Below are 13,155 nucleotides of genomic sequence, written 5' to 3'. Positions count from 1 at the left end.
GGGGGGGGGGGTGTTGGACACGCTCCCCGATCGGATTCGGCTCCGAGCTCAGGGACATCCACCTCTACCAGCAGAAGACTGCACATTGCAACCCCCACTCCCCTCCCCCACCCCAAATGTTCTGTCTGAGGGCTTCTGTCCTGCAGGAATGCACGGGGCAAGCTGACAAGCTGGGGAATTCCGTCCCCTAAGCAGCCGGGGCCCTTGCTGGAGAGCAGAGCGGTCAGCACCCCAGCCTGGTGGCGCGCCAGCACCGCGCAGGGCACTGCCCCTTCCCGTCCCCCCGGGTCCATCTCCGCGCTGCTTCCCGGGATCACCCTAAATGAACCGCTTGCGCTTGAATCCTTGTCTTAGAGTCAGCTTCTGGGTAACCCAAACCACGCAGGGCCCCAGAGGAGCCAGGACCCGGCTCAGAGGGGAGAATGGTTCTGACGGGCCACCCCGAGCTTCCTCCCCCTGTCCCCAGGGGCGCCACAGGGCCCCTCTGCCCAGGGGAATGGGCTTCACCCCAGGGTCTGGTGACTCCCACCCCGCCACCCAGGCCTCTCCCTCTCTATCTCTGGGCAAAATCCTGCCAAAAGAATTCCGTCTTTCAAAGACAGGATGGTGCCTTCCAGCAAGACATTTAGCTGCTAAATGTCAGAGGCACCCAGGCGGCAACAATGGATTTAAGCAGAAAATAATAATAAAAAAGAGATTAGAGCCGAGCGCTGGTGCAAGAAGGTCTGGCGGCAGGCTCTAGGGACCTGGACTCTGCCAATCACTTCCCTGATGCTGCGCTGTCACTTGAGAGTGCGATTCAGTCCCAAGTCACCTTAATAAGAAACAAGGAGAACTAATTAAGGGATCAGTGGCTCTTGGGGAACAGAATCCCCTTTTGTTTGTAAGTGTAAGGAATTAGGGGATTTCACGGGAGAAGGGGTTCCTGATGACTTACTCTGAGCAGGACAGAACGCTCCTGCTTTGCACGCTACCTGCGCCGAGCCTCCCACTCCCGGGGCCCGAGGACGTGTCTGTCCTCCTGGTGGACAGTGCGGGGCCGGCCGAGGGGAGCGGTGACCCGACAGGCTCAAGAATGTCAATACCAGCAACTAGGACCGATGGACGGCTCAGAGTGAGGACTGCGCCTCATTTGAATCTCACAACACCCCCAGGATCCCCATTTTTCAGCTGGTAAATGGTACGGGCAGGGTTTGGGGGTGGTGGTGTTTTGAATGTCCCAGGTGATCTAGCTCCAAAGGCCTCTTCATTGCTATGGGATTCTGTGTGCACAAATGGGGGACGGGATGGACCTCCCGGCAGCCGTGCCCACCTAAACCCACTCAAGGCTGCTCGGTCTGGGAAGGTCCTGCCGGCAGAGGAGAAGGGGGACAACAGGCTGGAGAAACACAGGCCCAGCCAGACACACCCTCTTCCGTTCCAGGGCTCTCTGTGCATCGGCTGAGCCCAAGGATGTCTTCAGGGCCCCTTGCCTCAGGACCACCCCCATCAGGTCCTGAGCCAGAGAGACTCCATCCCTCCCCAGCAACACCCCACGGCAGGCTGCAGTCCTGCATTAGCAGGCGCCCTGCATCCCCACGAAAACTAGGCCACTGTGTCCTTCAGACCATAATGAGGGGCACTGCGGAGAGCTCCGTCAGTCACGTAACAGGACAGAATGAAGCCTGACCGGCTGGAAAATTGAGGATAAGTACAGCCGCAGAACCAGTCACCATCCAGAAGGCTTCTCCCTCTGCAGCCAGGGTGCTGGCTTGAAAGGGCAGGACACGGCTGTTCTCATGCAAGAGCACAGTATGAAGGGGTCCCTTGTGCCCCCTAATGCTACCCCCCCCAAGGGCTTTGGCAACAACATTCTGAAACCTCCTCTCCCTTCAGCCCCCTAGGCCTGCATTATTTGGGGTCAGGCTGTGAGGCAGGACCCCTCCTTTCCCCTGGTCCCAAATCAATGGGTTATGCAAAATAAGTTGTTACTCAACAAATACTGGGCTCTCTCTGCTCTGTGTCCAAGATTTCACAGAATCTGGGGTTGTCCTTGGGCTTGTAGGGGCAGATGGCAAGGGTGCCATAGCCTAAGCTGTATCACAGAACCCACACCCCAAGGCAACTCAACTCCATAACTCTAGCTCCCACGCTGGGCAGAGCCCTGTACTAGGTGCCTTTCCTTCACGAACTTGCTTAACCTTCCCAGCAGTGCAGTGGGGGCTGCTCTAGCTGGGACTGAGTTCAGCTACGAGTCACAGGCCCATCTCAAATAACCATAGCTCGAACGTGAGTGCTTCTCACTTTATTTTGCACACAAATCACCTGGGGATCTTGTTAAAATGCAGTCTTTGATTCAGCAGGTCTGGGGTGGGGAGCGAGATTCTGCATTTCTAACAAACTGACAGGTGGTACCAGTGCTGCTGATCAAGCATCGGAGGCTTCAATGAGATAGGGATTAACTTCTCTGCCAGGTAAGTGATGTTCAAAGAGAAGCAGCCCTAGGCTCATACATGTCTTGATGGTATTCCTTTGCTCTGCCATCCTCAATATCTAGGGTCTTCCTCCTAGCACAAGATGACTGCCCAAGAACCAGCCATCACATCCATAGTTCAGCCAGCAGGGAAAAGGAATAGCTGAAGAAGGGCATACTGGCTCTCTTGGGGCACTCCCAGAAATTACATATGACATTTCTGCTTGTATCCCATTGTCCAGAACTTAAGTCACATGCCTCAAAGAATCCTGGAAAATGTACTCATTATCCCAGGAAGGCATGTGTGCCTTTAAACTTGGTGGTGGTGGTGGTGGTGGTGGTTGGTCTATTGGAAAGGAAGAAATGAAGAATGAATATAGGAACAGCTATTCTCTCCCCCATTTTACCGATGAGAAAATTGAAAGACAAAGAGCTTAAGCAATTTGAGGATTAATGAGTTACTATATAAGCACATATTGATCATTAGCTGATGTTTTTATCCACAAGTCTGTCGTGTTAAAAAATAAAATAAGCAATAAGGTCATGTGCATGGAGAAGCCAGAGAGATAGACTCAACCACCTGTCAGAAGAAACATCTGGAGGAGGAACCAGAAGGTCACAGGTTACTATGATCATTGAAATGGGTTGACTGAAATGGAGTGGGGCAGGTGAAGGAGGGGAAGGATGACCCCCCTGCACCCTCTGCACTTCCAGGTCCAAGCCACTGAGTTGCAGACCAAAGGAAACAGGAACGAGCGAAATGGGCTTTTTTCCCTGAGTGCCCAGGATGGCCAGGACTGGGCCAGGTGCTGGGGGTCGAAGTGAATGAGCTGCTCGGGCCTATGGGACATGTTATTTACAGAGCCGCTGGTTCAGTCAGGTGGGGCAGGGTTACGCTGCAGCAACAAAACTCTGTGAGGCGTTAAACAGCGGAGCTCTGTCCCTCATGCCCCCCACTTGGGAACCAGGCTAACAGAGCCTCCCCCATTGCCCGTTGCCTGGAAGGAGAGAAGAGCGAATCACGGGCTGGTTCTTAAAACTTCCATCCAGACAGGACACACATCACTTCCATGTATATCGGCCAGTCGACCAAAGGGAATCACGTGGCATGCCCAACCTCAGGGAGGTGGGGTGCTGGAGACCTCACATGCCTGGAAGAAGAGCTGGAAAGTTGGATGAATGGCACAACTGCCTACCACAGATGCACAGGGGTGCCTTGTCTGTCCGGTAGCATCAGGGAAGACTTCTTGCAGGAGGAGGTGCCAAAACCAGAATAGATGCCGTATACAATGGGAAATGCATATTATCGTTGCCGTTATTATTGTTTAAAATAGAAGAACAACAACGAAAAACAATACTTACACTTTCTTCTCAAGCTTGCTGGGAAGGGAAGTAACATTTATAATGCTGGACACTTTTCTAACTGGCTTGTCCCCATCACGGAACCCCTGTGAGGGAGGAACCGAGATTGCAGATGAAGACACTGAAGCTCAGAGAGGTAAAGCAACTTGCCAATGGTCACACAGGATGGAAGGACAGAGATGGGGTTTGAACTTGTCCTCTCTGACTCCAGGCGTACATGTTGCTTCATGATCCCCCCACCTTTGGCCCCTTGGGAACATGGCAGCAGCGCTCACAGCTACATTCCCCCCAAATGCTGCTGCTGGGAGGTTCTCACTGGTTTCTCTGGAGTGTTAGAGGTGCCAGAGATGGAGGAGTCTGATCAGGGAATTTTTAAAGGCCCCCTCCCTGGAGGCAGAACGCACTCCGCTCTTTCCAGGCCTTAGCCCTCCCACATCTCCTGCATCCAGCTGGGTCTGGCCAGAACCACGCACTGTGGGCTTCCTCCTCAGGAATCGACTCATAAGGAATTCACTGAGTCGTAAGAAATCAATTTTATGTTCATGTTAAGAATATTTAGGGGGCGCCTGGATGGCTCAGTCGGTTAAGTGTCTGCCTTTGGCTCAGGTCATGATCCCAAGGTCCTGGAATGGAGTCCCGATTGGGCTCCTTGCTCAGAGGGGAGCCTGCTTCTCCCTCTCCCTCTGCCACTCCCCCTGCCTGGGCTTGCTCTCTCTGTCAAATAAATAAATAATTTTTTTAAAGAATATTTAGAGGAAAAAGAAAGCCAAACTAAAAATCAAATTATCATCAAATTTGTACTCTGGTTTTCCAGACAGTTCCATTTTTAAGCTAACTGTGGTTGAGGGTGTACCGGGGCCAGGGACTGTGCTAAGCCCTTGAAGTGTTAATGCCCTGTCTCCACATCACATAGAGAAGGTCCAGTTAACTGCCTGGTTTTCCACATGAGGAAGCAGAGCCAAGGTTCGAGTCCAGGTAGTCAGACTCTTTTTTTTTTTTTTAAAGATTTATTTATTTATTCGACAGAGATAGAGACAGCCAGCGAGAGAGGGAACACAAGCAGGGGAAGTGGGAGAGGAAGAAGCAGGCTCATAGCGGAAGAGCCTGATGTGGGGCTCGATCCCATAACGCCGGGATCACGCCCTGAGCCGAAGGCAGACGCTTAACCGCTGTGCCACCCAGGCGCCCCCCAGGTAGTCAGACTCTTGACCACTCTTCTCCATCGTCTCCTACAGGGAGGCCTGGAAACCCACAGCCTGACAGCCCAGGAGAGGCCTGCAGCTGAGGACTGGCGAAGCCCGTGGGGGGTTCACGTTCCTCCCCGGGGAAAGGCCCATGGAGGTTAGTGACGCCAGAGCAGGGGTTTAAAGGATGGAGAGCGGACGTCAGGGGGCCCAGGGAGAGGAAGACGCACAGGTAGAAGACAGGGCAAGGGCAAAGACCCGGAAGCTAGAAACAGACCTGCAACACTGTGGAATTCTTCACCACGTGAGGAGAGATGGCAGAAGTGGTATTTGAGCGATGACTTACTGCCGGAATGGGAGAAGCCAAGGACTCCGAGGGTCCTGGCCTGGAGGTGGGACATTATTTATTTGTTCAGTAGTTTATTTTATCCACTCATCTCTTCACTCGCGCCATGCCTCGCCTAGCAAGGGAGCTGAGGCAGCTCCCCAGGTCCCTCCATCAGAAAATCAAGTAAATACCAGAAGGAAATTCCTCCCAAACTCTCCTACCTATTGGGTCATGGACTCACATAGAAGCGACGTACCCACAGGGGTGTGTCCATATCCCTCACAGAGTGGTCCATGGTGGAGAAGAATCGGGGTGAGAAAAATGACAGGGGCACAGGCAGAGCGCAACACATTGGTACACTAAAATGCTTACATTCGGTTTAAAACGTACAACGATGTGGGCGATTGAACTGGAAAAATTCCAAGTGTTTTTACATGGTATGATTGCAATAATGTACCTAGAAAAAACTCTAGAAGGAACTATATGAAAACACTCTCAGCTATTTGGTCTGCGGGGTTCTGGGTTTTGCCTTTGTCCTTTGTTTTCAAAGTCTTCTGTAATTTAGAATACGTTACTTTTAAAAATTAAAAAGTATTTGCTAAAATAGTTGGTACAGCCACTCTGGAAAAGTGTGGAGGTCCCTTAAAAAGTTAAAAATTGAGCTACCCTATGACCCAGCCATTGCACTACTGCGTATTTACCCCAAAGATACAGACGTAGTGAAGAGAAGGGCCATATGCACCCCAATGTTCACAGCAGCATTGTCCACAATAGCTAAATCGTGGAAGGAGCCGAGATGCCCTTCAACAGATGACTGGATTAAGAAGTTGTGGTCCATATATACAATGGAATATTACTCAGCTATCAGAAAGAACGAATTCTCAACATTTGCTGCAACATGGACGGCACTGGAGGAGATAATGCTAAGTGAAATAAGTCAAGCAGAGAAAGACAACTATCATATGGTTTCTCTCATCTATGGAACATAAGAACTAGGAAGATCAGTAGGGGAAGAAAGGGATAAAGAAAGGGGGGTAATCAGAAGAGGGAATGAAACATGAGAGACTACGAACTCTGAGAAACAAACTGAGGGCTTCAGAGGGGAGGAGGGTGGGGGAATGGGATAGACCGGTGATGGGTAGTAAGGAGGGCACGTATTGCATGGTGCACTGGGTGTTATACACAACTAATGAATCATCGAATTTTACATCAAAAGCCAGGGATGTACTGTATGGTGAATAACATAATATAATAAAAATATTATTACAAAAAAAATAAAAATAAAAAAAATAAAATAGTTGTAATCTATTATGTATGTTCTTATAATACGTTTCTGGAGTCACAAAAACATAGCTGAGAGAAATGAAGAAACAAGGTAGTAAATAGAACAAATTTGGGTGTAAGTGTCCTCCACAGAAATGCCTGCCGTGCAGGTCCCAGAGAGATGCCAGCTGTGAGCTTCCTGACAGCCAAAGCAAAGAGGGAAAGAGTTCACAGAGCCTTTCAGGTCAAGGTTAACAACCATTAACCATCATTAACACCACAACAAAAGCGTACCTTTTCCTGGGAGTGGATATTTATTAGTAATCTCTCCCCAGAGAGAGAATGCTGGGGTGACGATGGACCCCAGGCAGGACACACAGCCACCCTTGATAACATTGACCTGTGCTGCCCAGGTGCGGTGACACGGCCGAGCTAGGAGATGAAGCTGTGTCCAGGGGGAGCTGTGGGGAGCACGGCTACCTCACGGTCTGACTGCAGGCGGGGTTCTGGCCCCCTCATCATGGTGTGAGAGCTGTGGGCTCCCAGCTCAAACACAGGAACTAGACTAGACCACCCTTTCTATAGGCAGCCTGCCCCTGACCCCCGCCACAGACTGTGCCAGGCAGGGCCGCCTTCCACGGTCAGCACGGCAGGCACAGGGCCAGGGCTCACGATATGTTTAGGGGCCCACAAAAATGTTTTAATCTCTTTTGACATCAGAAGGAAAAAACTGAACTTCAAGGTCAAGGAACATGTTTCAATATATAAATTAGTAAAGCTATCTTTATCACAACACAATTATCAATGATTGTCTTTCACACATTTTTGTGGAGAAAGTGTTGACAAAGGTCCCAACAAGGCCTGGGGCTGGGCTGCATACTAAACCTTTCCATCCATGATCTGATCTAACACTCACCACGGACTGCTTCCTTGCTCCCAGGCCCTCCTTGACCCCTAAGAATATTCAAGACTCTTCCAAAGAGGTGTGGTGACCAGCACTCCTCTTGGCCAGAATTACTCCCTCACAACTGGAGAGTTTAAAGGGAATAGAGAAGCAAGCAGGGCGGGTGGGAGAGGAATCATGGAGAGGACAGCCAGGGCAGGGGAACAGCCTGGGTGGCTAAGGTGGCCCACGCTGAGGCTTCCTTGGGAACAAAGTCTGTACAGCAGTGGAGAGGCCCTGTGGAAGGAACAATCCAAGCAGCAGAGTGGGAGCGCAAGACACCCAGTCCAGAAAGGGCTGGTAATTCAGAATGCACAGAGAAGCCTAGAACCCAGTACGAAAAAGGCAGAGAGCCCATAGGAAAACGTGCAAAGGTCTCAATCACAGTCACAAAAGGGGGCCAATAAACTTAGGAAAGTGGCTCAAACTCCACTAGTAATCAGAAAAATACAAACAAAGACCAAAGGAGAAGAGCCTGTCCCCACCACTATGTGATTTAGGGGGAAAGCAAGAATTGAAGGCCCATGTGCATTTATCTAAATATTTTAAAGTTTTCCATTAAACTGGGAAAACTGTTAAAAAATACATATTGCATGGTGCACTGGGTGTTATACGCAAGTACTGAATCATGGAACTTTACATCAAAAACTGGGGATGTACTGTATGGTGACTAACATAATATAATAAAAAAATATTATTATAAAAAATATGTTTTATCCTTTCAGTTATAATCGTCATAATATATCTTCATACAACAAATATACTTTCACATATACCTTGGGGGCCTGGGTGGCTCAGTCCGTTGAGCTACTGACTTGATTTCGGCTCAGGTCATGATCTTGAGGTCATGAGATCGAGCCCCGCATAGGGCTCCACGCGGAGCATGAAACCTGCTCAAGATTCTCTCTCTCTCCCTCTGCCTCTCCCTGGCTCCCTCATGCATGCACACGTGCTCTCTCTCTCTCTCCCTCAAAAACAAACAAAAAAACCCAAAATCAAAAAAAAAACAAATACACGTTCTTAAAGACAACATTGCAAATATGAATAAAACTATAGTTTTTATACGATTCAGTCAAGAAATATTAAAAATGACTTAATTTAATTGATATTTTGCCTCTATCTTCTGTTACTGGGCCAGTGATGTTTGGATGGGGAGTAAAATAAAGACATAATAATTCATAAATGTTTATATATGTTATTTTCACAGAAGTTATTCTTCTTGCCTTCATTTCAGCAAAATTGCTAATTTCAGCAAAGCCATAACATTTCCATATAATTTTTATTCAATTAACAGTAATAATCTAAAGGATTAAAAATATATTCAATGTATATATAATTTTATTAATTTTTATTAAAAATTTAAATTGAAGTGTAAAAATAAAAATTATTTTAAATGTTTTCAAAATTTTAAAAATTTTAATTTTAATTGAATCTTAGTATTTTTTTATAAATCAAATCGCCATCGTTACAGCATTCGATACCCACCTACTGCTCGCCTAAAGGACTAGTGTCCCCCATCATGGTGGTTGTGGCTAGACCAGTCATTCTCAACCGGGGGCAGTTCTGGACCCATTTGGATAGAAATGTCTGGATACAGTTTTGATTGTCATAACGGAGATGCTGGTGCTCCTGGCGTCTGGCAGGAGGAAGCCGGGGATGCTGCTAAACATTCTATATACAGACACCCACAGAAAGAATTATCTGGCCCCAAATGTCGATAGCGCCGAGACGGAAAAGCCCTGGTCTAGACTTACGTAACTGCAAACGCGGGAGGGTTACGGGTGGTTCCTGCAGCAAACGCTGCTCTGCTGAGATGCGGGGGGTGTGACGCTGCAGGAGTTCACGAGCACCCCTAGAACCACAGACTGCGGAGCCCCATTATGCGGGGATCTCCTGCATCCCTGCTACGGGACAGGGCAGATGTGACAAGTTAATGAATTGTGTTTCTTCTCGCTAAGGGCTTCCTCCATTTCAACCCACCCGCCTCCCAAGGTCCCTGACGCTGGCTGTGGAACAACCCACACACCTTCACCAGATTTGGACATGGTTACATTTGGTTGAGGACGGAGGGCAAGAAATCCGCAGAAATGGTTCTCCGAGGCCTTGGCAGGGTTAGGAAGAAACGTGGGCTCTCTGAAGTCCAGGCCACAGAGCAGGGCCCCTCTGGCCCAGGCTGCAAGTTAGTGCTGCGATGCGACCACCACACACCCACCAGAGTGGTTCAGGTGAACAACACTGATAATGCCAAGTGCCAACAGGGACGGGAGCAACCGCCGTTCACGTACACTGCAGACCGGAGAGGATGTTTGCTGCGAAGGTTCTCTTGTTTCTTTTTTTCTAAGTCGGCTCCACACCCAGCAGCATGGAGCCCAGCTTGGGGCTTGAACTCATGATCCCGAGATCGAGAACTGAGCTGAGAACAAGAGTCCGATGCTTTACCCACTGAGCCACCCAGGTGCCCCCGTCCTGAACCTTGAAGGCAGAAATGTTACTGAAGGACGTCATATTGTCTGTTTATTTGTTTGGAGACCAGCAGCATCTGTTGAAGCTAAACACATGCACACACACACACACACACACACACACACACACAGCAACTCCAATTCCGGGTCAATGCCCACCAGTGTGGATGAGCCCGGCAAACATGACAGATACTAAGAAAGGCAGTCTGTGCACTTTGTAGAAAGTTCACAAAATTAAATGAAAAAGAAAAAAAGCTGTCACTATTTCCAACTCCCAGAGATAACTATTGTTAACATTTTGACTGATTTTTTTAAAACTCCTTATGTATATGTATATATCATAGAAAAAATGTAGTATAGTCTCGTTTAAAAAGCATTAGAAGCTTATATGGCAATTAACCTCAATTAGAAGCATTTTTGCAGAGCATTCAATAATTTGCTATGACATGACTTTAACAGCTGTATAAAGTCCAGTACATGAAATAAGTATTTAATCAACCTCTCATTAACAGCCACTGACATCATTTCCAGGTTTCTGCTTTATATACATCTGTCTGTAGCTCTCTGATTATTTCCTGGCATGTTTTTTACAAGCGAGGTGGCTGGGTCAAAGAATTATGGACATTTTTAAAGTTCTTGATACATACTGTAGAATAGATTGTTTTTCCAAAATACAGTGGCAGCTCGCATTCCTTTCAGGGGGATATTAGACTGCCCTCCTCACGGCACTTGTTCCAAGTCTGGTCTGAACATTATTGTTTTTTTATCTTTGCCAATGTCGTAGATGGAAAATAGTGTCTTGTTTAGCTTATGTCTCCCTGATTACTAGTGATGTCAAATATATTTTTTCTAATGTTTTATTATTCTATAGAAATATGAAAATCACTATTCTCAAAGAGCATTGTCTAATATATGGAAATTTAAACTTAAAACACAAAAATATTCATCATAGGGAAATATGTGTATTACTGCATATCGCTGTATAATCCTACAAAGTAGGATCTAGTAATTTCTGTCACTGTAAAGAAGCATAAAATATTAAAAACTGTAACTGATACAGTGAACACAGTGACATGTAGGTTACAACAAAAACACAATCCTGCCTCTTTAAAATGTATTCAGTGGGGAAGTTTCCAGCCTGCCTGGGATGAAAACTCTTGTGTTACTTTTCTGCTCATTCTTAGATTATTAGTCTTACAGTCACTTACAAACACAGGCTCAATTTACTAATTAAATTTCCCAGAATCACAATAATCAAAATTTCCAACTTGATTTAGAGTTAAATCTTCCCCTCCCCCAGCTAGCCTGGCTCCAGGGGAACCGGGGGTCATGAGTTCAAGACCCAAGAAAATCGTGGTTTTGATCTGCATTTCCCTGATGCCGAGTGATGCTGAGCTTCTGTTCACGTGTCTGTTGGCCATCTGGATGTCTGCTTTGGGAAAATGTCTGTTCAGGTCCTTTGCCCATTTTTTAACATAGTTTTATTGTTGTTGCTTTGCTGTTGAGTTGTTGGAGTTCCTTATATATTTTGGATATTAATCTCGTATCAGATATGGGGCTTACAAATATTCTTCCCGTTCCATAGGTTGTCTCTCCACCCTGTTGACTGTTTCCTTTGCTGTGCAGAAGCTTTCGGCTTGTTGCACTCCCACACGTCTATTTTTAGTTTTGTTGCCTGTGCTTTTGGGATCATATCTAAGAAATCACTGCTCAGACCACTGTCAAGAAGAACTTTCCCTGTGTTTTCTTCTAGGAGTTTATAGTTTCAGGTCTGACGTTTAAGTCTTTAATCCATTTTATGTTGATTTTTGTACATGGGATGAGATGGGGATCCAATTTCTTCTGCAGGTGACTACCCAGTTTTCCCAACACCATTTACTGAAGAGACTGTCCTTTCCCCATGTTGTGTTCATGGTACCCTTGTCAAAGATCGTTGACGGTACATTTGTGGATTGATTTCCAGGCTCTCCATTCTGTTCCATTGACCTACGTGTCTGTTTTTAATGTCATGCCATACTATTTTGATTATTGTAGCTTTGTCATATATTTTTAAATAGGAAGTATGATGCCTCCAGCTTTGTTCTTCTTTCTCAAGATTGCTTTAGCTCTTCAGGATCTTTCGTGGTTCCTTATGAATTTCAGTATTTTTTTTTTCTATTTCTATAAAAATGCCTTTGAACTTTGATAGGGATTGCACTGAATCTGTAGACTGAATCTTTGGGATTTCACGGTTATTATGTTATGGTGCCTTAGTCAAAACTCCCAACTTAACATGCTGTTACATTGCTAGAAATGTGTCTGTTGGTTTCACTTTACCTTTTGCTTATTGCAGGTAACATTTAACTTATAAATGCCTGTGCCTGGTGATTTCTGCCTCGTTACTGTCATTGTAGTTTGTGATTCAGGTGTCTAGAGTGGCCTTTGGACACCAGGTGAAGCTACTCACTCACTCTGATGCCAAGAATCACCCTAAGAAACAAGTTGTATCCTTTTTCATGCCCAATAGCTCAGGTATGGGTGAAACACTTTACTATGTATGCAGGGCAGTTATTAATATCCTCATTTAATAGATGAGAAAACTGGGCCATAAAGAGATGAAGCAAGTGGGCCAAGGTCAAATTACAGGGCCAGAGCCCAAGGCTCCTGCCTTCTGCCCAGATCCTTGTTTCTTGCTACCCCTCTCCTTTACACCCCTGTGCCCATTCCAACTGTCTGGGTCAAGGACCTTGTGACCTTGTGATCTCTTAATCAAGAGAACATAATCAAAGATATAGACAGGTGCTTGGCTTGGCACTTTCTTTAAGAGGTCCAGGCAAACCCTTGATTTAAAATCCCTCAAAGGCAAGGACCAGGCATTTTCTTCAATAAACAGTAAACAAGCAGACTATAAAAGGAAAATTACAGTTGCATGGAGTTACACAGCCTATTTATTTGAATTTCAGTTATTGTTACAAGAATTTATGGTATATTTATCATCATGAAAAGCATTTATCTTCAGGCAACTAAAGCAATAAGAAAGGCGTAGCATTTAATTTTACCCACAACGTTTCCTTTAATCCAATCTGACACTGCAAAAAAGAATCAGTTAGGATTTACTGGCTCAGGATAATCCCTAATTCTCAGATGGCAGCTGCCAGAGAAGCTAATTAATTCAGATTGAC

The sequence above is a fragment of the Ursus maritimus genome, unplaced genomic scaffold (genome assembly GCF_017311325.1).
Source record: "Ursus maritimus isolate PB19 unplaced genomic scaffold, ASM1731132v1 scaffold_20, whole genome shotgun sequence".
NCBI classification, from domain to species: domain Eukaryota; kingdom Metazoa; phylum Chordata; class Mammalia; order Carnivora; family Ursidae; genus Ursus; species Ursus maritimus.
Note: the sequence above shows the minus strand (reverse complement) of the source record.